The following is a 23937-nucleotide window of genomic DNA, read 5'->3' as shown; positions in this document are numbered from 1 at the left end:
GAATTTTTATTTTTTTAATTTAATTTATTGTTGTTCTCTTAGGCTTGCATGTTTTTTCTTTTGGTTTTGCAGTAAAAAGAACTAAACTTTAGGAAAAAAGAGACTTTTCGATTGGTTCATAAGTGCCTAAGTTTGTGTTTGTATTTGTTTCCTCTACTTTTTATTAGGTATTTTGGTTGAATTTTTAATTTTTGTGGAAGCAAGATTAGTTTCAACCACAGTTGTTTGTTGACCGGTTTTTTTTTTTAATAATTTTTTTTTGTTAATTTTTTCATATGGGTTTTGTCTACATTTGTATCTTCAGCTAAGCTCTTTTTTTTTTTTTTTTTTTTTTTTCGTTTTTGTGAGAGGGAGAGTTTGGGTCCAAAGGGTCAAAAGGCTTGGGTGTCTTCTTTTGACGACAATTCAATATTTTTTGTTGAAGCTCTTATCCTTTGCTTTTTGCTTTTTCAAGTTCAATTCAAAGAAGCTGGATGATTACGTTGTATATCGGTTTCACATTCCTTAATTACACTATTTTCCTTGAATTGGTTTATATGGCTGTTTAGTGGACATTTTTGTCATTTGCTGGTTTCTATGCATATGATCTTTCACAACAAAGTATGAAACAAGCATTGGGGAAAGTTTGGAAGCTAGAGTAGAATGGTATGTCTGATTTTTTTGAGCTGACAAAGATACATGATTTCTATAGGCTACTATATATGCATCAATATGAACTCTGTATACAAGATATAGTAGAATGTAATGTGTGTAGGATTCTGATCACGAAGGTTATGAATTACTTGGTGAAAATTAATTTTGTATTCAACACTGTTATAAAGTTGCTTTTTCGTGATTATTAACTCTACCTTATGGATTAAGGATATTGTTCACCTAAAAACTTACTTTGATAGATCAAAAAATTACTCCCACTGAAGCTTTTGTTCCCCTTGAATTCTATCTTGCATTCTCTATTAGCAAATGAGATAGAAATGTTTATACAAACTTGATGTGATTTCTAACCAGGTTTTTTTTTTTTTTTTTTTTTTGTGGCCGTCATTTTTCCTTTTAAAATATAATAGTTTAAGCCAATCAACTATAGCTCAAGGGTTACTTCTCCCTTGAAGAAAGTGCATGTGTAACTTATTAATATTAAAAAAAAAAAAACTTAATTATTATTCCAATAATAATGACTTAGTTTTAACTATTCTAATCTTATCATAAAATATTTATTTGTAGTTAGATAGTGTTTTCCATGTGCCTTGCACGTGGAACAAAACTAGTTCTTCTAAAAAAAGTCTAATTATTGAATAAAACATTAATAAAGTTATGATAATAGTTGTATAAAAGCAACAAAGTTAAATGTTCTATAACAATGCATACAAAACAGCCATTACATAGAGAAAGATACACAAAAGCAAGTCAAATCCCATAACACAATGACTAAAATACAGTCATTCCATGTTCTAGTTGATATACTAGTTCATAACATTGCTCCTCTTCTAGTGTCTGTATAACTATCATTTGTATTGTTTTTAGCTTCATTATGTATGTCACCATTAGGAATCTCTTGATTAACTTCTACAATTAACCTTTCATCTAGATCCACTCCCATAAGATAGTTGTGCAATATACAACAAGTCAAGATAATCTCAGCAACCGTATCAACTAGAAATTAAAGGTTCTGTCATTTTAGATATAATAGGAAATAGTTTATTTAACACACCAAATGTCCTTTTAGTGACATTGCACAAAGAAATACCGATGATTAAATATTTCCTCAACATTTTCTAGGCCACGTGCTGAATACTCTTTTAAATGATAATGTACACCCCTGTATGGCATGATAAGTCAACTTTTTAGCATAAAGCCTGCATCTACTAGATAATATTTGGCTACTAAGAAATAAGTTATCCACTATATGTTTACCTTAAAGTATATGTAAAATATATGACTATTTCATGTCTGTGGGGGAACCTCTGCCCCATTAATTTGTAGAAGACATTGACTTCCAAATAGATGACTACTCTCAAAATATTGTGAAAATGAGGCTTATAGAGTCCGTTTGGATAGAACTTATTTTGCTGAAACTGAAAACTGAAAACTGAAAACACTGTAGCAAAATAATTTTTAAATGTGTGAATAGTACTGTGGGACCCATTTTTAATGAAAAAGTTATTAAAAAGTGAAATTTGTGAGACCCATGAACAGTGCATTTGTGCACTGTTCATGGCTGAATAGTCAAACCTTGCGGCTGGGTTTGAAAAAAAAAAAAAAAAAAAAAGGAAGCAAAACGCAAACGCAGCCATAAAAGCTGTATCCAAACGGGCAAATAGTCTCACTAGAACAATGAAAGAAAAAGGTAATTGTATAAATTCTCTCATTATGTGCTAAAATGTAAAGAAACTTGGCTACTTGCTATTCAACAGAAGATTCCTAGTATCTTGAAGATGACTAGTTCCTCAAAAAATTTCACACAACTTAGCAAAGGCATAAGTCCCTATTCGAATTATATCTCGACATTTCTCACTACAACTACATTGACTCATTAGTTCTTGCCGAATGTTTAATCTTTCCCCACTACTTTGGTAATTACCGTATCCACATAATGTGGATTACAATATTTGCCCGTCATCCATATTGCATGCACCACATGTACAAGAAGTTGCAAAACTGCTACATCTTATCTTCTTTGCCAACCAATCAAAAGTTGCAAACAAATTGGTTCAATTCATGAATATTCCTTAATTGATCTCGAAAATTTTCCTCCCAATTCTTATTCAAATCTTCTAGTGGACTACTATCTTAATTAGTTGGATTATCTATCTACCAAAGATCCATCACAAGTAAGGAATAATCAACACATTAGTCATAATACTAATTAAAGCACCATACCCTTGTATCTTAGTTTTTATTATCCCAAACATAACTAGCAAAGAGATACTATAAAAAGACTACTACACATAACTAGGCATGTAAAATAAACTACTTATAAATAATAATACAAATAAAAATCATTATGTACATCTATTTGTAAAAGGATTATTGAAATAAGTCTACATATAATATGAAACATTACCAAAGACATGAATCTTAATCAACAAGTGTTGCTCTTGCCACTAACACTTCACTAATAAATCAAAACTTTGCACCAATAGATTCTAACAAGCAAAACTAATATTAGATAATAAAAATCAACAACATCAAAGCGCATGAACCTTAAACAATCCGCATGGCCTCTTTCACTCTCAAAACACAAACACTAATAAGTCAAATCCTTACACCAACAGATTCTAATAATCACAATTAATAAATAATAAAAACCAAACTCGTTAAAGTACATGAACCTCAAAAAACCCACATGGCCTCTTTCACATACAAAACACAGCTTCTTTGTATGCTTAGATTCAATAGAGCCAGATGAGGTATGCAAAAAGTAAAATAAAATAAAAAGAAAACAACAAAATACTAAAAGGTCAAGTGTGAAAAAATAGGAATGAATTAGAAATAAAAAAAAAACACAGATGATCTGAGCAAGCAAAAATAGGATAAAATAAACACAGAGAAAATGTACAGATGCCGTGCAACTTGATTCTGTGTCTTCTATCTGCATTTTCAATGGAAAATAGAAAGAGCATAGAGTTTAGATACAAAAGGAAAAAGAATAAAAAATCTAGAAAAAAAAAACCAAACAAAGAAGATTTAACATTAGAAGCAGAGAAAGTGACGACAAGAAGGGGGAAAAAAGGGTGAGAGTCATACTTGAGGATCTCGATTGTAGAAGGGGAAAATAAAAACAAACAAAGAAGATTAACATTTGAAAGAGAGAGCGATGACAAGGATGAGGAAAAAAGAAGAAGAAAAAAAAAAAAGGAGGTCACACCTGATTCTCGACTACAGAAGAAAACAAAAAGCAAAGAAGATAACAAAATAGAGAATGACGACAAGAAGGAGGGGGTAAAATGAGAGAGAAGGGTCAATCATACCTGATTCTCAGTTAGAGAAGAAAAAAAAAACAAAAACAAAGAAGATTAATACCAATAGAATGACAAGAAGGAGGGGAAAAAAAAAAAGAAAAAGAAAAAGAAGAGAAGTTGAGACTTTATTACAGTTGAGCTGTGAAGAGGTTGAAGATTGATGAGAGTTCTGTGGGAAAGTGGGAATTAGCTGGAGGTAGATGAGAGCAAAAAGGTGGGGGCACATTTCTTTTTCATATTCAACAGGCGTTTTCACACTTGTTTTCTCTCCATTTCAAAGAGATAGATTTTTTGTGTGCTTGGGTAGAAAATGCTTGAGCCCCACCCAAAAATTTTCTCTTCTTCCCTCCTCCCCAAACAACACCCACTGCTATTTTCTTTCCTTTACTTTCCATTCAGCCCATTCCACATCCAACCAAACATACCTTAACTGTTTGAGCTCTCTCATTTCTTTGAACACAAACACACTCTCACAGGCACAGTGAGCTTACTACATTTTGGAGATAGTTGATGGCTTCTTCTTCCTCTTAACCCTTGAAAATGATGGAAATGAGCTCAAATGTCTTTCCTCAACCTTAGCCTCAGCCTCAGGCTACCTCTACTTCTGTAGCGCTGTCCTATTCTTCACGTAAGTCTAAGCTTTTTGGGGTTTCATTTATTTGTGTTTTTCATTCATTTTCCTTTTTGGGTTTTGATTAATAGTCCTTACTACTCAAAGATCTGAGACTTTGAAATTTGTTTGCTTGTTTTCTATCCAAATTTTTTTTTTTTTGAATATTTTGGATTTAAATTTGTTTAGGCCTTACAAAACACTTGACGTAAATGAGCAGACTACATAAATACACACTACAATGGGCCATTCAGCGGCCAATATATGGAACTAGTAATGAGGGAACACCGCATGCACCAAAGTTTAGTCAATGGTGGAAGTGGATGGAGGTAGCAATACCTCTCCAAACACTTTTTCACATCGAAAAAAAGCTGAACAAGACATTTCCAAACTTGCAATGGAACACATATCAAATAAGATAAAGGATTGAAGGGTATCCTCTTATTCATGAACAAGACGTTGCCAAACTTGCAGTAGAGCATGTATCAAAGAAGACAAAGGATGAATGGTGTCCTCTCATTCATGAGGTTTGTTATATCATCTCGCAAATTTAGACTTTGTTAAGTGAAACTTGTAATTTATTCTTTCTATTTTTATTTTTTATTTCCAAAGGATGGGAGATTAACTTTTTTAAAGTTGAAAGAAGCCTAGATCGTGAGGCTAAAAGATGCTTGTGTGTGTGAAAGATTATCTTCATATTTTTGAAGATGATCTTTTCATTTTTATTACAATAAATTTTTAGTGAACTTTTAGAACATTAATATGTATGTTGCATCTTTTCTAGGTGGATTAATTTTGAATATCACTATTTCAATCTAAATAATAAATATTCAAGATTGATCCTAAGGCTAAGAGATGCTTAAATATATTTAAAAAAAGTTATCTTTTATAGTTACATTGTTATATCAAAGGTACGAGAAAGTATCCTATGAGCCATTCTCTCCAAGTCAGCACTCTTATTTGGTGGGACTAACCAATGGGTGAATGACACGTGTAAAAATAAGTCAACTCAACATTACACTACCAATACAAGCTAAAATACTAATTTACCCCTCAAAATTTCAATTGCCTGCCAACTAAACATTTTTTCTCTTCCTCTATAATTTGAAAACACAATATCACTTTTCATCTCTCTTTTTCCACTTTCACTCTTCCATTTCAGATTTTCAACCGTTGTCTTTAGGGTGTTGACAACAAGCTTGCCCAGATTCACTGGCCTCTGCCATAAATGCACACATTGGATTTCTTGCCATCGCTTTTGAGTCGCCGACCGTGCCATCCACGTTAGTTTTTGCCATTAAGTCCACCACCGCCCTCACTATAAACTATAAACAAGTAACTTCGTCTAAGTCCACGTCAGTTTTGCTTCTTTTCATGATTCTTGTTGATTTATTGTGGAGCATTTTGAGATTTTTATAATGGGTACAAAACCCAGTGAAGTGTGGGTGTGGGTATGGGTGTGTCGATGGCTGAGGACCGACGGGTGACCGATGGCTAAGGGTGGTAATTTTTATCCATATCCATGAACCCACTCATTACTCACCTTATTTGCTTAAATCTTAACCCAACCCATTTGAATATTTGGGTTAAATGGGTAAAGACCCATTTGGTTATTTAATTAGATGGGTCTAAATGGATAAATCCACTAATACCCACCAAACCCATCTAAAATTTAAATAAACAAAATAAAATCTAAATTTCTAGAAAATGACCAAAATACTATTGAAACCTAAAAAATGATCAAAATACTCCCAAAACAAAAAAAATTACCAAAATACCCCTAAAACCCAAAAAATGACCAAATACCCCTAAAACCAAAAAAATGACCAAAATACCACCCAAAAACAAAAAATGACCAAAATACCCTTGAAACCCACAAAATGACCAAAATACCCCAGAAATCTCGAAAATGACCAAAATACCCCCCCAAAGCCTCTAAAATGTCCAAAATATCCCCAAAACTCAAAAAATGACCAAAATACCCCAGAAATCTAAAAACTACCAAAATACCCCCAAAACCCACAAAATGAGTATTTTGACAAATTAAAGGTTCTAAGAGTCTTTCAATCATTTTATAGTTTTTGAGGGAATTTCGGTAATTTTTTAGGTTTCGGGTTATTTTGATCATCTTTTAGATTCTAAGGGTATTTTAGTCATTTTTTAGGTTACAAGAGCATTTTTGTCATCTTTTAGTTTTAGGGTTATTTCAATAATTTTTATATTTTTTGGTTATTTTGGTAAATTTATAGGGTTTCAGAAGTATTTTGGTAATTTTTAGGTTTCAGAGGTATTTTGGTTATTTTTAGGTTTCGAGGGTATTTTGGTCACTTTTTGGGTTTTGGGGGTACTTTGGTTATTTTTAGGTTATGGGGGTATTTTGGTCATTTTTATGAATTTCGAGGGTATTTTGGTCATTTTTTGGGTTTTGGGGGTACTTTGGTCATTTTTTAGGCTTTGGAAGTATTTTGGTCATTTTTAGGTTACGAGGATATTTTGGTCATTTTTTGGATTTCGGGGTATTTTGGTCATTTTTTGGGTTTTGGGGGTACTTTGGTCGTTTTTTGGGTTTTGAAGTATTTTGGTCATTTTTAGGTTTCAGTGGTATTTTAATCATTTTTAGGTTTCAAGGGTATTTTGGTCATTTTTTAGGTTTCGAGGGTATTTTGGTAATTTTTTTGGGTTTTGGGGCTATTTTGGTCATTTTTTAGGTTTTAGGGGTATTTTGGTCATTTTTAGGTTTTGGAGGTATTTTGGTCATTTTTTGGGTTTTGGGAGTATTTTGGCCATTTTTTGAGTTTCAGGGGGCATTTTGGTTATTTTAGAGATTTTGGAGGCATTTTTGTCATTTTAGTGGTTTTTAGTGGTTTTTAAGCATATTTGGTGATTTTAGAGATATCGGGAGTATTTTGGTCATTTTAGAGGTTTCATGGGCATTTTGCTCATTTTAGAGATTTTGGAGATAATTTTGGATGTCCAAGGGTATATTGGTAATTTTGGAAGTGTAGGGGGTATTTGCATCATTTTAGGTATTTAAGGGTATTTTGGTAATTTTGGAGGTCAAGAGGGTATTCAAGTAGTTTTATATGTATTTGAGCCATATTGGGTTAAATGGGTGGGTTACTAATTAAATGGATTGGGTTGGTAATGGATAATTAATTTATATATAAACGGATCATAAATGGATAAATAGGTAATTACACACCCAACTCATTTATGACCCAACCCGCCCATTTACCACCCCTACCGGTGGCCTTACTTCCTTTATCTTCGCTAGATTTGTGAGTTTGGACCGATGGATGCTAACGGTGGTGGGTGTTTGGCATTATTAGGGTCACAGATTTTTTTTTATTTTTTATTTATTGTCTTGCCCTGTCATGGGTTTAAAGGAAAAAAAAAAAGATAAAAAAAAAAAAGGTGTTGTCTTGCTAATGAGTAGTAGGTTGTTCTGAAATTAGACTATGGATTGTCCCTTTGGAGATTTTTAGTGGATGACTTAAAATCTTAATCATGTGAAACAAAGATGTAGTATAAGGGGTTAATTTCAGCGTGCATGACATCCTTAGGTTTGTGGTTTGAAGATCTGAGCTTATTCTTTTTGTTTCTCTTTTTTGGAGATTAAAGGTAGAAATCTGAGCTTATTCTTAATAGTTTTAGTATAGGAGTTATTATCTATCATGATTTCTTAAGTTCAGCTGTGAGGCTTGTTCTCTTAAGGAATTATTGCTATTATAATGCCTATGTTGTGGTAGAGCATGAAGTTTTAGTAGGTTGATTGGGAGAACTCGGATTGTTGCGAAGAGCAGTATATGAATTCTTTAGTCCTGCAACTTAAAATTGGAGCAAGTAGCTTGAATTATTGAGACCCTGGATGTCAATGGCACAGATTGTTGACATAAAAGTGCCATTTGTTGCACACAAACAAAAATCCATCCGAAATTCAGGTTGTGCTATTATAATTTTTAAAAATATTAACTTGTATTATTTCCAAGCCAATGTATGAAGTAGTGTTGGTACTTGTATGTTTTTACTGGAAATTATACTTATCATGGACATAGTATTATAAAAATTACATTGCATCATGCATAACACAGGAATAATATTGATCTTAGATTACAAATCACTAGGAGTTATCATAAAATTTTGTAAATGCTTTGTTGCTGATTGAGTTAAATAATAATAATAATAATTTGGTTACTGATGGAGTTGTTGTGGAGATTATAATATTTTGATAATGGTTATGAAACTCACTTGAGTGTTTCCATAATTGAGTCAAGTACTTTTTAAAACTTAAACTTTATCATATGCTCTTATTTATTGCTTTTTCTAAGATTATGACTTTTTTTTTCAGGATTCTACCAAATTAAAGGACGATACAAGACTTTGAAGTATCTTGGATAGTTTGCAGAGCATATTGGAAAACTTTTTAATAGCTTTATGAAACCCCTTACAGCAATTTTTTAGATAGTTTTATATACAGCTTGTAGCACTTTACAATTTTGTAGTTCGCTTATGACTTATGAACCTACTCCAACTTGGTTTTTATATATGTATGTTTTGACTAGCTACAAGTTAAATATCGATATATTCTTAACATAATAATAATTTCCTTTACTAAAGTCATACTTTGATGGATCATTTGATTTTTTTTTCTTAATTAATTGTAAAGCTTCGAGTTTAACAATTCTGATATTGTATTACAATAACAATGTGATGCAAGAAAGGAGACGTAAAAAAGAAAAGATTTTGGTCCATGAATGAACAAAATTCTATTGAAATGTACATTTTTATTACAAGACTAAATAACAAGAGTTTTATTGCAATGTACACAACTATAGGCTAAGATTTACTCTTACTCAAAAGGCAGTGTCACATTTTGTATGAAAACCAAAAGAAAAGTTGTTAATACTTAGTAGAAGAGAGTAATCTGATCGTGTTGCACATGCCAATGTAATTTCATAAGTAGGAATCTGTTAAATCTTAAATCAAAAACTTTAGCTGAAAGAGACAATTGTGATCCTTTGAAGCAAATAATGGTTCAGTTTTTCCCTTGTCAAAATCTTGGGTATGTGAAGTTGAGGACTGGACAATCATGAAGCCATCCTAGCATGCCCTCCAAAGATGCGCCAATTTTAGAATAGGTCATCATCAATAGCAACAACACCATGTTTTGACTCAACAACATAGCTGAATCAACTCCAATCCTCTTATCATTACTTGCTTCCTCATCATAGTTTTCCAAGCTCACTACCACAAATCATAAGGCCTAAAACTGAAATGCAAATAGCATGCCCATGGTTAAATATATTACACTCCCATGTTCATCAACTGTCAAAAATTTAAGATATATTGTAACAAAGAGAACTTCAAAGAGAATAAAATCATATGAGAAACATGACCTTAGTTGTGGAATGGGGCCCTGCTAAAGGAAAAGTATCATAAACACAATCAAAATAACCACAAGAAAATCCAATCTATTGACTTCAAAAGAATGGAAGAAACAAAATCCCATGGAAGAAACAAAAGCATGCTATGAACTTATTGACAGTCTTTCAAGTAAACTGGAGCAAGCAAAGGCATATATCATTATGCCATAAATAAGCAACAAAATTTGATAAGATGAAAATAGTAGTATAAAAATTATCTTTCAATCCAACCTACTAAAACTTCATGTTCTACCACAATATAGGCATTATAATAGCAATAATTCCTTAAGAGAACAAGCCTCACTACTGAACTCAAGAAATCATGATAGATAATAACTCCTATACTAGAACTATTAAGAATAAGCTCAGATCTTCGAACCACAAACCCAAATATGTCAAGCATTGAGACGCTGAAACTACCTTCTTATACTACATTTTTTTTCACATAATTAAGATTTTAAGTCTTCCACTAAAAATCTCCAAAGGGACTATCCATATTTTGATCAGAATAGCCAACTACACACTAGCAAGATAACACCTTGTTTTCCTTCCCTTTAAACCATGACAGAGCAAGACACAAAAATAATATCGTGACCCTAATAACGCCAAACACCCACCACCATCAGCATCCCTTGACCCAACCTCACATATCTAGCGAAGATAAAGGAAGTAAGGCTGTCGGCCACCTGCCGATCCTCAGCCATTGACCAATATTTTTTTTTTTAAAAATTAGATCATAATTTTTTTTGTTTATTTTCCAAGATATGGTATTTATTATGCAAGTCTATATCCTCAATGAGTTTGCTATCAAGATGAACCTGGAAAAACCTACTTACAATACTGCTCAGCCAAAATCAAAAGGGTTGCTTCTAGTTTTCAATTCTTCTTTGGATTTCAATGGTATTTCATATACTGATGGACATAGTGGAAACAAGAAAGAAGTTGAACAATTGGCAGAACGGGCAGTTATTATCTCTCTTACGAGTATCTTTTTTCTCTATGATCAGACAGAGCCCACTCCAAAATCTCAACCTCTCAAAACAGTTTTCCCTTCTACAAAGCAATTTTTCAATCTAATCACAATCTCTCACCTGATAACTACACCTTCAATTTCTTGGTTCGCACGTGTGCACATGGCACAGTTCTGGCAGTACACGGTGCACTCATAAAACATGGGTTTGAACATGATAGGGATAAATCCCAGAGTTGACGGATTGCATTAACGGAGTCAGACATTAGACTCAAGGTAGCCAGAAAAGACGGCATAGTTAGTCTAACAGTTAAAGAATTGGTAGACAGACTCATAATCCAGACGGAGAGGTGGGGCGATGAATGGACTCTTTAGAGTGGACGGATCTAAGGGAGACGGTTTGTTGAAGCCATGTGGCGCCTACGTGGCCTAAGTGGTCTCCAAGAACCCTAATATGGAAATATTTTGCATTCTATGCCCAACCATAATCAGAGGAATTCTTACAAGGAAAGAATCTCACGAAATATGAGCATTAATGAGGATCTTCCCTAAAAGGAAATAACCTATCCACCAAGAAATTAAAGTCGACTCTACATTACGATAAAAATCTCAAAGACCTCACAAATTAAGGTACACATAATGATACCTTAGCTCTGGCACTCTATAGTGATAGAAAAATTCTCTCTTCTAACTTAACCTTCGGAGGGTTTTTGGCCGGTACCACACTAGTACCCTTTGCAAGGTTTTCTTTTTATTTGTGTTGTGCAGGTTACCAAGGGCACGTGAGAACTATTCGGCTCACTGACAATTTTTAGCATCATTAGTTGGCGCCATCTGTGCGAAACACGATAGCCATATTGCCACTTCCTAGACAAAGAGTTGTATGGTACTCACATGCTTGATGGCAACCAACAACAATCAAGAGAGTGAACCACACACGGCTGTCCTCAAAAGATAGGTGCAGACTTTGGTCACGGCTGTGGAATGCCTTACTAAGCGGAACCACGACCTAGAAGAACAGTTGCATCAAAGGGACGCTGGGTCCCATAATTAGGAAAAAGAGCAAAAGGGTAACAGTCACTAGCACACCAACGGCAGGCAGAATAGAGAAAGACCAGAAGGCAGCAACACCTTGAGCAGACCGTCTATCATAGATACAACATCACCACACATGGTCGTGGAGATGCAGATGATGAAGGAAAGATGGACTTCAGGATGAATGCCCTCAAGGGACAGGTGTCGAATGACCTTGACGAACTGGTCCACTAGACAGATTCGCTCTTCACAACACCTGTCACTTCCTTCCCCCTCCTGATGAAGTTCCAAATGTCACAGATAGAACCCTATGATGGGTCTAAGGATCCATTAGATCACTTGGAATTATTCAAAACCCTCATGCACTTACAAGGGGTCCCGGACGAGATCATATGTTGAGCATTCCCAACTATGCTGAAAGGACCTGTCAGGGTATGATTTAGCAGATTGACGCCTAACTCCATCAGCACCTTAAGGAGCTAAGTGCACAGTTTGCTTTGCACTTCATCGAAGGGCATAGGTACAAAAGATCCGCTACATGATGAGCATCAAGCAGCGGGAGGATGAGATGCTGAGGTCATACATAACACGGTTCAATAAAGAATCCATTTCCATAGATGAGGCAGATTACAAGATACTGGTTGTTGCATTCACCAATGGCTTGCGAAAGGGGAAGTTTTTGTTTTCCTTATACAAAAACGGCCCTAAGACCATGTCAGACATGCTATACTAGGCCATCAAGTACATGAACGCGGAAGATGCATTGCTAGCTTGAGAGGAAAAGCCTAAGAAGAGGGACAGGCAGGAAAATGCGCGGCAAGAGAGAGGACGGAAGACCTCTAGAACAAGAGACCGACGGGAGGATAGGCACTCCAAGCCACCCGTTGGAAGGTTTTCAAATTTCACCCCACTAACTGCCCCAATCGATCAAATAATAATGTAGATTAGGATGATACAACCTTGATATGGCTGAGCAAGTTAAAGGGAGATCCAAGCAAGAGGTCCAAAGACAAGTATTGTCGTTTTCATCGTGATCACGATCATGACACATTTGAATGTTATGACCTGAAGCAACAGATCAAGGCCCTCATCAGACAAGGAAAACTACAACGGATCATTAGCAAAGAAAGGACAGACCCTCCGCATGAATAGGTTGGTAGAAGGGAAGGCGAGCGCCCAGGCCACCTTTAAAGGACATAAGGATGATTGTAAGGGGCACTGCAACATCTGGCTCGTCTAGGAAAGCCCGCAAAACCTACCTTAAGATGGTTCAGAACGTCCAGCTGACGAGTTTCATTCCAAAGATGGCACAGGTCGACAACCCCATAGTTGGGTTCTCAGAGGAAGATGCTCAACGTCACCACTACTCCCACAACAATGCACTTGTTGTTAGCATACGGGTAAGGAATTATAACACTCACTGGGTCCTGGCTGATAATGGGAGCTTTGCTGATATCCTCTATTACCAGGCATTCCAGCAGATGCGAATCGAGAAGGAACGGCTCGTACTGACCAATGCACCACTCGTTAGGTTTAGAGAAATGAAAGTATACCCCATTGGAGCAATCACATTGTTTGTGACAGTTGGAGATTACCCTCAACAAATCACGAAGGAGGTAACTTTCCTTGTTGTTAACTACTCGTCCGCTTACAGTGCCATACTAGGCCGACCTACCCTCATTGCATGGAAGGCAGTGACTTCAACCTAGCACCTAATGATCAAGTTCCCCACCGAGTATGGTGTAGGAAAGGCGCAAGGAGACCAAGTGGCATCATGTGAGGATACCAATGTTAGAGATGGATGACCACTTATAGACTATAGGCATAGAGGAGCAACAAACGGTTGCAGAACCAGTTGAAAGGTTGGAGGAGATACTTCTCGATAACTCTAGACCTGAGCGGATGACAAGGATCGGCACCCTTGCCAGTCCTTCTATTCGCCAAGCAATCATAGCGTTCCTAAGAGAGAACCAATATGTTTTTTTCCTGGAAAGACGAAGACATTCCTAGGATTGACCCGTCAATCATTGTTCACAAGTTGAATTTATCGCCCTCCTTTCCCCCTATTCGTCATAAGAAGCGAGTGTTTGCTTAGGAGCGAGATAGGGCTATAGCAGAAGAAGTCTGCAAATTGTAGGATGCAAAATTCATCAGGGAGGTATACTATCCCAACTGGCTGACCAATGTAGTGATGGTCAAGAAAGCCAATGAAAAGTGGAGGATGTGTATAGACTTCTCAGACTTGAACAAGGCATGCCCCAAGGACAGCTACCCACTCCTGCAGGTCGATGTCCTGGTAGACTCAACTGCAAGACACCAGTTGTTGAGCTTTACGGATACCTTTTCTAGTTACAACCAAATTAAGTTGGATGAGGCTGATCAGGAGAGAACTTTGTTCATCACTAGCCAAGGCCTTTTTAGTTACAAGGTGATACGTTCGGTCTCAAGAACGTGGGAGCGATGTATCAAAGGCTCATGAACAAAATTTTTGCACATCAAATTAGGAGGAACGTCCAAGTCTACGTGGACAACATGCTAGTGAAAAGCTGACGGGAAAGTGACCATTTGGACGACCTCAAGGAGACCTTCGATACCCTCCGCTCTTATAACATGAAGCTTAGTCAATGTAAATGTGCATTTGGGGTAATGACTACAATGTTCCTAAGGTTCATAGTGTCTCAAAGAGGCATCGAAGTCAACCCAGACAAGATCCGGACGATAATGGAGATGGCACCGCCAAAGAGTGTAAAAAAAGTGCAAAGCCTCAATGGCAAGATAGCGGCGTTGAACAGGTTCATTTCAAGAGCAAAGGACAAGTGCTTACCTTGCTTCCATGCCTTAAAGAAATCCTTTGAATGGATGAACGAATGTCAACAAGCATTTGAGGACTTAAAAGCATACCTCTCTTTCGCACCATTACTAAGTCCTTCCAAACTTGGGGGGAAGCTATTTCTCTACTTGGCCATCTCCCCAGCTATGGTTAGTGCAGTCTTAGTCAAAGAAGAAGAAAAGGTACAGAAGCCTATGTACTACACTAGTTGAGCACTCAGAGGCCCAGAGGAAAAGTACCCCCCAACGGAAAAGCTAGCTTTTGCCCTAGTTACCGCGGCTCGCAAACTCAAACCCTATTTCCAGGCCCATACAGTGGTCGTCCTGACAAACAAGCCCCTACGGAGAGCAATGAGTAATCCTGAAGCCGCTGGACAAATGGCACTATGGGCAATCGAGTTAAGTGAATTCAACATACAATACTGTCTGCACACTGCGGTAAAGGGGCAGGTGGTTGCTAACTTTATCGCGGAGTTCACCAATATGGAAGGCAAGAGGGTAAAAGAGCATCCTTAATGGAGTATTCATACAAACGGATCATCCAATAGGCAGGCTATAGGAGCAGGAATAGTGATCCACTCTCTAGAAGGAAACAAGATCGAGTGCATGGTTCGTCTTGACTTCCCTACGACCAACAATGAGGCGGAATACGACACCTTAGTGGTAGGACTAGACCTTGCCAAAGCAACAAGGGCCACAAGTATGATTTTTTATTGCAATTCTCAGGTGATCACAAGTCAAGTGAACGGTGACTACGAATGCAAGGGTGAACGGATGAAGAAATACCTAGAGCAAATAAGGAAGCGGGTAGGCGACCTTTAGGCTAAGTTTGTTCAAATCCTAAGGGAAGAGAACGATCAAGCAAACCGTCTCGCCAAGTCTGCATCAGTAGAACACATGCTCACCTCTAGTAAGGTACTTTCTTTTGTTCAACTTTCACCCTTGATAGATAGCGTGGGCATACAGGAAATACGCTTAGAAGATAGTTGGATCACACCAATTGCTTCATATTTGAGAGACGGTACGTTACTCGATGGTAAAGAAGCCGCGAGGAAACTAAAGGTCCAAGCAGCATAGTTCGTACTGATAAAAGACATCCTATACAAGAGAGGGTTCTCTCAACCGTACCTAAGATGCCTCACAACCAGAAAGGCAGATTACTTCATGAGAGAAGTTCACGAGGGAATCTGCGGGAGTCATTCAAGATTGCGGTCGTTAGTACACAAACTGATACGAGTAGGGTATTATTGGCCTACCATGCAGAAGGATGCCCAAGCATATGTTAAAGCTTGCAAAAAGTGCCAAAGGTTCAACAACATCATCAGGCAACCAACTGAAGAGCTCACTCCGATGACATCTCTGTGGCCTTTTGCTCAATGGGGGTTGGACATCATGGGCTCATTCCCAACTACAATAAGACAACTGAAGTTCCTAGTAGTCGGTATTAATTACTTCACCAAATGGGTGAAAGCTGAAGACCTGGCCACCATCACGGAGAAAAACGTACAAAGTTTCGTTTGGAAAATTATCATCTGTAGGTATTGGATCCCTAGAGTCTTGGTCTCGGACAACGGAAAGCAATTCGACAACGAGTCATCTAGGGGTTTTTGCTCATAATTGGGGATCAAGAATCAATATTCCTCACCCACCCACCCTCAGGCCAACGGACAAGTTGAGGTCACGAAACAATCCTTGCTCAAAATCATCAAGACTCGGCTCGAGAGGGCAAAGGGCATATAGCCAGACGAGCAGCCAAGTGTACTGTGGGCATACAGGACGACAGCTAGGACACCTATAGGAGAAACACCCTTTCAACTAGCATACAGGAACGAGGCCATTATCCCTGCCGAGGTTGGACTCACAAGCTATAGGGTGGAGAATCATGATGAGAGTAGGAACGACAAAACATGCGCCTATAGCTAGATCTAGTGGACGAAGTCAAAGCAATATCAGAACAAAGGTTAGCAAGATACCGAGGCCTCATATCTAAGCACTACAATTCCAGAGTCAGACACAGGGACTTTCAAGTTGGAGACCTCGTCCTGAGGAAGGTAATGGGCGCTACAAGAGATCCCTCCCAAGAGAAGCTAGGACCCAATTGGGAAGGACCTTACAGAATCGCTGCGTGGAAAAGGAAAGGCACCTATAGAAATATTACCAGTAGACGACGGCATATAGAAACGCTCGACGGAAAAAAGTCGCATCATCCGTGAAACACTGAGCACCTAAAGAAATACTACCAGTAGACGACGGCATATAGACTACCACTCCTCATTTCCAGTTTATTTCTTTTTTTTTATTATTGTTATCTATAGTACTTGTTAGCCCAAAGGATAGCTTTTTATTTTCTAAACAATTTTTGCTTATGCACCTATTTATCATAATAAGAGAAGTTATTCAGATATACCATGTGCATATATACATTTCTATAGAGCCGCGTCTATGACTAAGTCCTTAAGTGGACGGATAAATTCCAAGGGATGCCTTAGAATCTATTTTAAGTCCTTAAGTGGACGGATGCATTCCAAGGGATGCTTAATTTTATTCAGAGTCCTTAAGTGGATGGATGCATTCCAAGGGATGCTTAATTTTACTCAAAGTCCTTAAGTGGACGAATGCATTCCAAGGGATGCCTTAGAATCTATTTTAAGTCCTTAAGTGGACGGATGCACTCCAAGGGTTGCTTAAATTTACTCAAGTCCTTAAGTGGACGGATACATCCAAAGGAATTCCCTAAAATATATACAAGTCCTTAAGTGGACGAACACATTCTGAGGATACCCTGAAATATATATGAGGCCTTGGATCCAAGGATACCCATGGAAACCTTGAAGAAAATGATAAGCCAGAATTATTTATTAAAACATGAAAGTGGACAAACCATGTTTGTCTAATAGATCTACAAAATCCAACCCATGACGTGGACGAACTATGGCTGTCCTAAAAATCTACTAAGTCATGCTTGTAAGGCAGGTTGATCACTCTTGGGTTAAAAACTAAACAAATGGCCTAAAACATTCAAGCTGACGGATGTAAGATGCGATATATTTTAGATAGAACGGAAGCAAATAAACTTACAATTTAAAAAACACAAAAATTTGTGGGCAATGTTAAGATTACACAACCATTGTTCTCAAAGTAATTTCCACAAATAAAAAAAATATATAAAGTCTACAAAAACTAGGGCTGGTTAACAGGGGCCTCCTCGTTCACTACTTTCTCAACTGGCTTGGCCTCCTCAACTGGACGGTTCTCATCGCCAACGGATTGAGCTTGTCCATCCTGGGAAGCGGCTCTCCCGTCACCTTGAGCGTCGGGAGTGGGGTCACCCTCAAATAGCTCGTCAGTGCCTTCAAACTCGACGCATCTAGCTAGAGTCTAGGCCACGTCATCCAAGGAGACTTGAGACACATCCAAGTCGGGAAACAGAGCCTTGACCTAACGAAGGCACTCATTAAAGCCATCAATATAGCAGCAGGCAAGCTCGGTAAGGAAACCATCGAAGTTGCGAAACTTCGTTTTCCTGTCCTCCTTGGCCTGCCGGACTTGCTTCCTTAATGAGGAGATCTCCCCCTCCTTTTCCTTGAGTACCTTCTTTAGTGCCTTAGCCTGAGTCTCCGTCTCCTTTAAGGCTTTCCTCATCATGTCAAGTTTTTTTACCTGAACCTCCCACGAGGCCTTAGGCTCATTCTACTCTGTATCCGCAGCCTCAACCCTCTCCTTTAGAAAGTCAACCAACTTCTCACGGGCCATGCAATGGTCCATTAGCCCATTCATCATCAGCACCACCTACGAGAGTAAAATACAAGGTTAGAGACGAGGGTAATTGAGAGATGGAAGGAAAAAGGACAGGAGGGGAAAAGTGGACAGTCACACACCTAAGCCAAACTAAAGAGGCCAGTTTCCCCCATGGCCTCCATTGCATGATTTCCCAAGTCCTCATAATCGCCGTCCTTAATGATGGACGAGAGTTGGCCAAGGGCGTATTGTGAATCTTTGTGAAGGAGGGGGGCACTGCTTAGTGACAGGGCCTTTGGCCGTCATTAAGCCCTTCCCAGTCCCATGACGGGGCAAAGGCAACTTGGTAGCCGGAGGCGAATCCCCGATGGTAGGAGGAACCCCCTTCGACTTCTTCACTGGACAGTCGACCTTGTCTGTCGGTTTCCTCTTGATGAACGGCTTGATTGGGCCTATCACTGCAGTAGGAGGCACACCCTCTTCTTTCTTTTTCTTTGCTTGCAAGGTGGCTTGTTGACAGATTTAAGCTCTCTTCTTGCTGTCTTCCATTTCTAAGCCAAAGGGAACGGTAAGAAAGAATTAGACAAAAATTACAAAAGAAGGAACTAAAAGAGTAAGAAATAAGCAACGAACTCACGTTGGACTGCTTGTGCGTTGTAGCGATGGCCAGTATCTGTTGGCTCGGGACCCTCACAATACCAGTGCAGGATGTCTAAAGTGACAAGCTTCTTCCAAGTCCTCTCTTCTAGTGGAATGTTGAAGATCTTCTCTAGAAAGCTCCACTTTTCAAGAGCAACCCCCGAATGGTCCTGAGATGCAACAAGAGACGATTAGACAAACGGGTAAAATAGACAAAATAAGTAAATGGGCGCCTACCAAACGGGGGCATTATACCCCAAGTTTTATCAACAAGGGGCATGTCCACCCGTTCATGAGGGTGGCACACCTAGTTGTCTCCCTGGATGAAGAAATACCGGTTCTTCCAGTTTCAGTTGGAGTCAAGGGTCTCGTACACTAGCCTGAGCACCAGCTTCCTTAGCAGAAAGCTATAAATGCCCTTAAACTTGGCAATCTCACTAGGACGGAAATAGTGGAAGAACTCCTCCACAGTTAGACGCTGTCTCCCTTTACTCAAAACTCCGTATAACACCTCCGCGCCAAGGAAGATTCTCCAAGCATTCGGAGAAATTTGGGTGACGGCCAGTCTAAGGTATTGGACTAAGCAATGGTGGAGAGCACTCAAAGGCAGTCTGAATCCTGCCTTAAACATTTGCTCATATACCCTGACGTCGTCAACACCATGGTGGCAGCATTTTTCAAACTTAAAGGGTAGACGGATGGGGACGTCGCCGGGAATCTGATACCTTTCCCTCAAGGTGTTGAAGTGACTTTTCTTAATGGTCGAATTAAAATCATCGACTGTCCACAAATGGGGGAAGAACGAAATTCCTAAGGCCATCAGGGCCAATGACAGTTCTATAAGGAGATTCAAAGCTCTCTTCTCCATTTAAGTCTCCGTCGATGTCACTCTCTGACTCGTCCACGCCCAAGTTCTCATCCTCCTCCTCGGAAGGTGAGTTGGAAGACGGAACCCTTTTAGGAGAAGAGGTGCCAAGGTCACCTTCACCTGACAGGTACACATCATCGTAGCTCGCTCCTTTGCGGACACACAATTATACACTTAACGCTTCACTAGACATCTATTACACCTACAAGTGATGGATAAACTCCTAAGACTCTATAGGTCTATATACTCGACGGGTGTATAATACATAAAGAAGAAAATGAAAATATGAGTTCAGGACGAAAAGCACTTACAGGTGTACGATGCAGAAAAGAGACGGAAGTGATGTGGTGAGCGGACACGTTGAGGGGACAGAGTACCAAATTCTTGCAAATGACAGTGGCGCTCTGACACTAGGAAATGGTTGCGAAAAGTAGAAATGAAGGGGAGAGGCGACATATATATAAAGAAATGGTGCGGAAGACGAAGCGACGCTTTGGTCCGAATAACCAACCACTAAATTTTGTCACCCGTCCCACAACATTTATGACTCTTAACCACCCTATGAATTAAAGGGCGACTCCCAAGAACTAGCTAAGGCTGTCACCCCACATGTCCGTCTAGCATATCAAGCGACAGACCCATGAAGTGGGGGGCAACTGATAGGGATAAATCCCAGAGAGGATGGATTGAATTAACAGAGTCATACATTAAAGACGAGGTAGCCAAAAGAGACGACATAGTTAGTCTAACAGTCAAAGAACTAGTAGACGGACTCATAACCCGAACAGAGAGGCGGGGCAACAGATGGACTCTTTAGAGTGAATGAATCCAAGGGAGACGGTTCGTTGAAGCCACGTGGCATCTACGTGACCTAAGTGGTCTCCAAGAATCCTAATATGGAAATATCTTGCATTCTATGCCCAACCACAATCAAAGGAATCCTACAAGGAAAGGATCTCACGAAATACAAGCATTAATGAGGATCTTCCCTACAAGGAAATACCCTTTCCACCAAGATATTAAGGTCGACTCTACACTACTATAAAAATCCGAAAGCTCTCACAAATCAAGGTACGCATAATGATACCTTAACTCTGGCATTCTAGAGTGATAGAAAAATTCTCTCTTCTAACTTAACATTCGGAGGGTTTTTGGCCAATACCACACCGATACTCTCTACAAGGCTTTCTTTTTATTTGTGTTGTGTAGGTTAACAAGGGCACGTGAGGACTATTCGGCTCACTAACGATTTTCAGCATCATCAGAACATGACCGACATGTTCAAAGTGGGTTGATTTTCATGCACACTGAATTGGGTTGTCTTAGTTCGTGTAATAAGGTGTCTGGTAAAATTCCGGAGCCAGATTTGGTGTGTCGGATAGCTATGGTGAGTGCTTTTGTGAAATGCGGTGACATTGGTTTTGCAAGGGAGCTGTTTGATGTAATGCCTAAGAGGGACCATATTGCATGGAACGCAATGATTGCAGGGTATGCACAATGTGGGCAGTGGAGGGAGGCGTTGAGTTTATTCCATTTGATGCAAATGGAGGGGGTGTGGATGAATGAGGTGTCTATGGACTATGGTTTCGGTTTTATCTGCATGCACCCGCCTAGGTGCATTGGATCAAGGGAGGTGGGCGCATGCTTATATAGAGAGAAACAAGCTAAGGATGACGGTGACACTGGGGATCGTAATGGTTGACATGTATGCGAAATGTGGAAATGTGAATAAGCCCATGGAAGTTTTCTGGGGAATGAAAGAAAAGAATGTGTATGCTTGGGCTAGTGCCATGGGTGGGCTAGCCATGAATGGATTTGGAAAGAAGTTTCTTCAACTTTTTTCTCCTATGAAACATGATGGCATTCATCCAATGTGAGCACTTTTGTTTCGGTTCTTAGAGGTTGTACTGTGGCTGGACTAGTCAAGGAAGGTCGTGAGCATTTTGAGTCAATGGGGAGAGTTTATGGTATTAAGCCTCAGCTGGAGCACTATGGATGCATGGTTGATTTATAAGGTTGAGCTGGCCGCTTAGATGAAGCATTAAACTTCATCAATAACATGCCCATGAAACCACATTCTGGTGCTGGGGGAGCTTTGTTTAATGCTTGTAGAATGTATAAAAATATGAAACTGGGTGAACTTGCCTAAAGAAAGTTAGTGGAGCTGGAGGCCAAGAATCATTGTGCTTATGGTTTGATCACTTTTGGTTTATAAAGGTTGGGGGTGAAGTTCATTAGTGAGAAGGTAGTCATCGCTTTTGGTTTGATCACTTTAAAAGAAGGTGTACCCATTAGGATTTTGAAGAACGTCAGGATTTGTTGGGATTGTCATGACGTAGCAAAAAAAATATCTGAAACTTTTAACAGAGAGATTATTGTGAGAAACAGGAATAGGCTTCACCATTTTAAAGACGGTGACTGTTCTTGTAAAGGTTATTGGTGAAATAATTCAATGCGCTTCACTTCATTTATTCAAGGATGATTTTAGTTTACATATTCTGTGTCTGTCATATCAGTTGTAATTCTTTGTTGTACTTCCTAAAACAATAAGAAATTGGCAATGCACTTCTTTGTGTGTCTTTTGGTCTGTCTTTGTGATATGCCGCTGTGGCATAATCAATATTTTTTAAGAGGCAACTTGGAGATAAACAGTTAGGCCTCAGTTTCTGAGAAGTGAATTTATGTAAATTGCAATCAAAGATTTGACCATTTCCTTATAAATGCATGTTGCATGCATAATTTATAACCTACTCCTGCATTTTAATACAAGTCAGATCATACAATATTTCTTACCAATACAAAACTCATTTCGGTGTTGTTAATTAAATTTGCCTTAACCAAGCAACTTGAACCATCTTACTCTTTCGCAAATCAGTGGCTCTGCTCAGTTCTTTTATTTGATGATCACAACCAACCAAATTTGGTTGGTTCTTTTCATTTGCTGTCCTTAAGCTTTTTGGAACGTTGAAAAATAATTTCGTGTATAGGATGTACAGATAAACATAATTTGAAGTGCAGAGTATGTAAAGAAGGAAAGTTTTGAAAAAAGAGAGAAGAAAATGACTAATTAGTATCTCCGTGACAATTAACAAGCAATAATCAAAACGAAACCCTTCCCAATTTGTTAGGACATATGTGGTTCACTTAATAAGAACATATGTCATTCTTTTATGTAATTGGTTAATCTTTTGACAAAACGCACTTTACTTGTAATTTGGTAGATCTAGAATGTTTTTGATACTTCAAGAAACAAGGTTTCAAGAGGAAGTGTTAAAGTTATGCCAGTCTGTCCAAGAAACAAGCTGAGAAGTGCTCTTCATTAAAGCTGGACAGCTGGCTCGACAGCTGCATCTATCGAGCTTTAAGAAGCTGTTCTAGCCCCGTGGCTCGACAGCTGATCGACAGCACCTCAATACCTCTAACTATCGAGATTTAAGAAAAACAGTTTTTCAATACTGTTTTGATTCTAATCCGTGGACATGTCTTTGGGCCTTCTTTTCTCATAACCCTAGACATATAAAAGGATTATTTTAAGGGCCATCAAAGTAAGCACAAGTTGCACAAGCATTGAGCAAAGTCTGTTCAAGCAATTTGTGACCGGAGACAAAGTTTGTCCTAATTCATCTATTTGTGAAGAAGTTGCTGTGTCTTTGCACCATCGGGTTTTGTAACCAAACATCTTCTTGTTCTTCATTGTGAGGATGAACTGAAGAACTTTGTAGCCAACATCTTTCTCAAGTTGGTGATTGAAGTCGTGTATTGAGATCTGTGCAATTGGTTAGTCACGTACTAGAAGCCGTGCATTGAAAATGAGAGATTGTCACTACAGAACAAGTCCAATTGGATATTGGGGTAAGGGTTCAACTATA

At 38.5% G+C, this 23937-nt stretch overlaps 1 long non-coding RNA gene and 1 pseudogene across 1 annotated transcript; both read left to right on the top strand.

Moving 5' to 3' along the window:
- Nucleotides 1-4359: 4359 nt before the first annotated feature.
- On the top strand, nucleotides 4360-5312 carry LOC142623172 (uncharacterized). The gene is made up of 2 exons (XR_012842067.1): nucleotides 4360-4584; nucleotides 4756-5312. It is a non-coding gene; the product is annotated as an uncharacterized LOC142623172 (long non-coding RNA).
- A 5441-nt stretch (nucleotides 5313-10753) lies between these two features.
- On the top strand, nucleotides 10754-22283 carry LOC142625096 (putative pentatricopeptide repeat-containing protein At5g40405; annotated as a pseudogene).
- Nucleotides 22284-23937: the final 1654 nt, after the last annotated feature.

Source organism: Castanea sativa, chromosome 2 (assembly GCF_040712315.1).
Source record: "Castanea sativa cultivar Marrone di Chiusa Pesio chromosome 2, ASM4071231v1".
Taxonomy (NCBI): Eukaryota; Viridiplantae; Streptophyta; class Magnoliopsida; order Fagales; family Fagaceae; genus Castanea; species Castanea sativa.
Note: the sequence above shows the minus strand (reverse complement) of the source record. Positions and strands in the feature narration are given on the sequence as shown.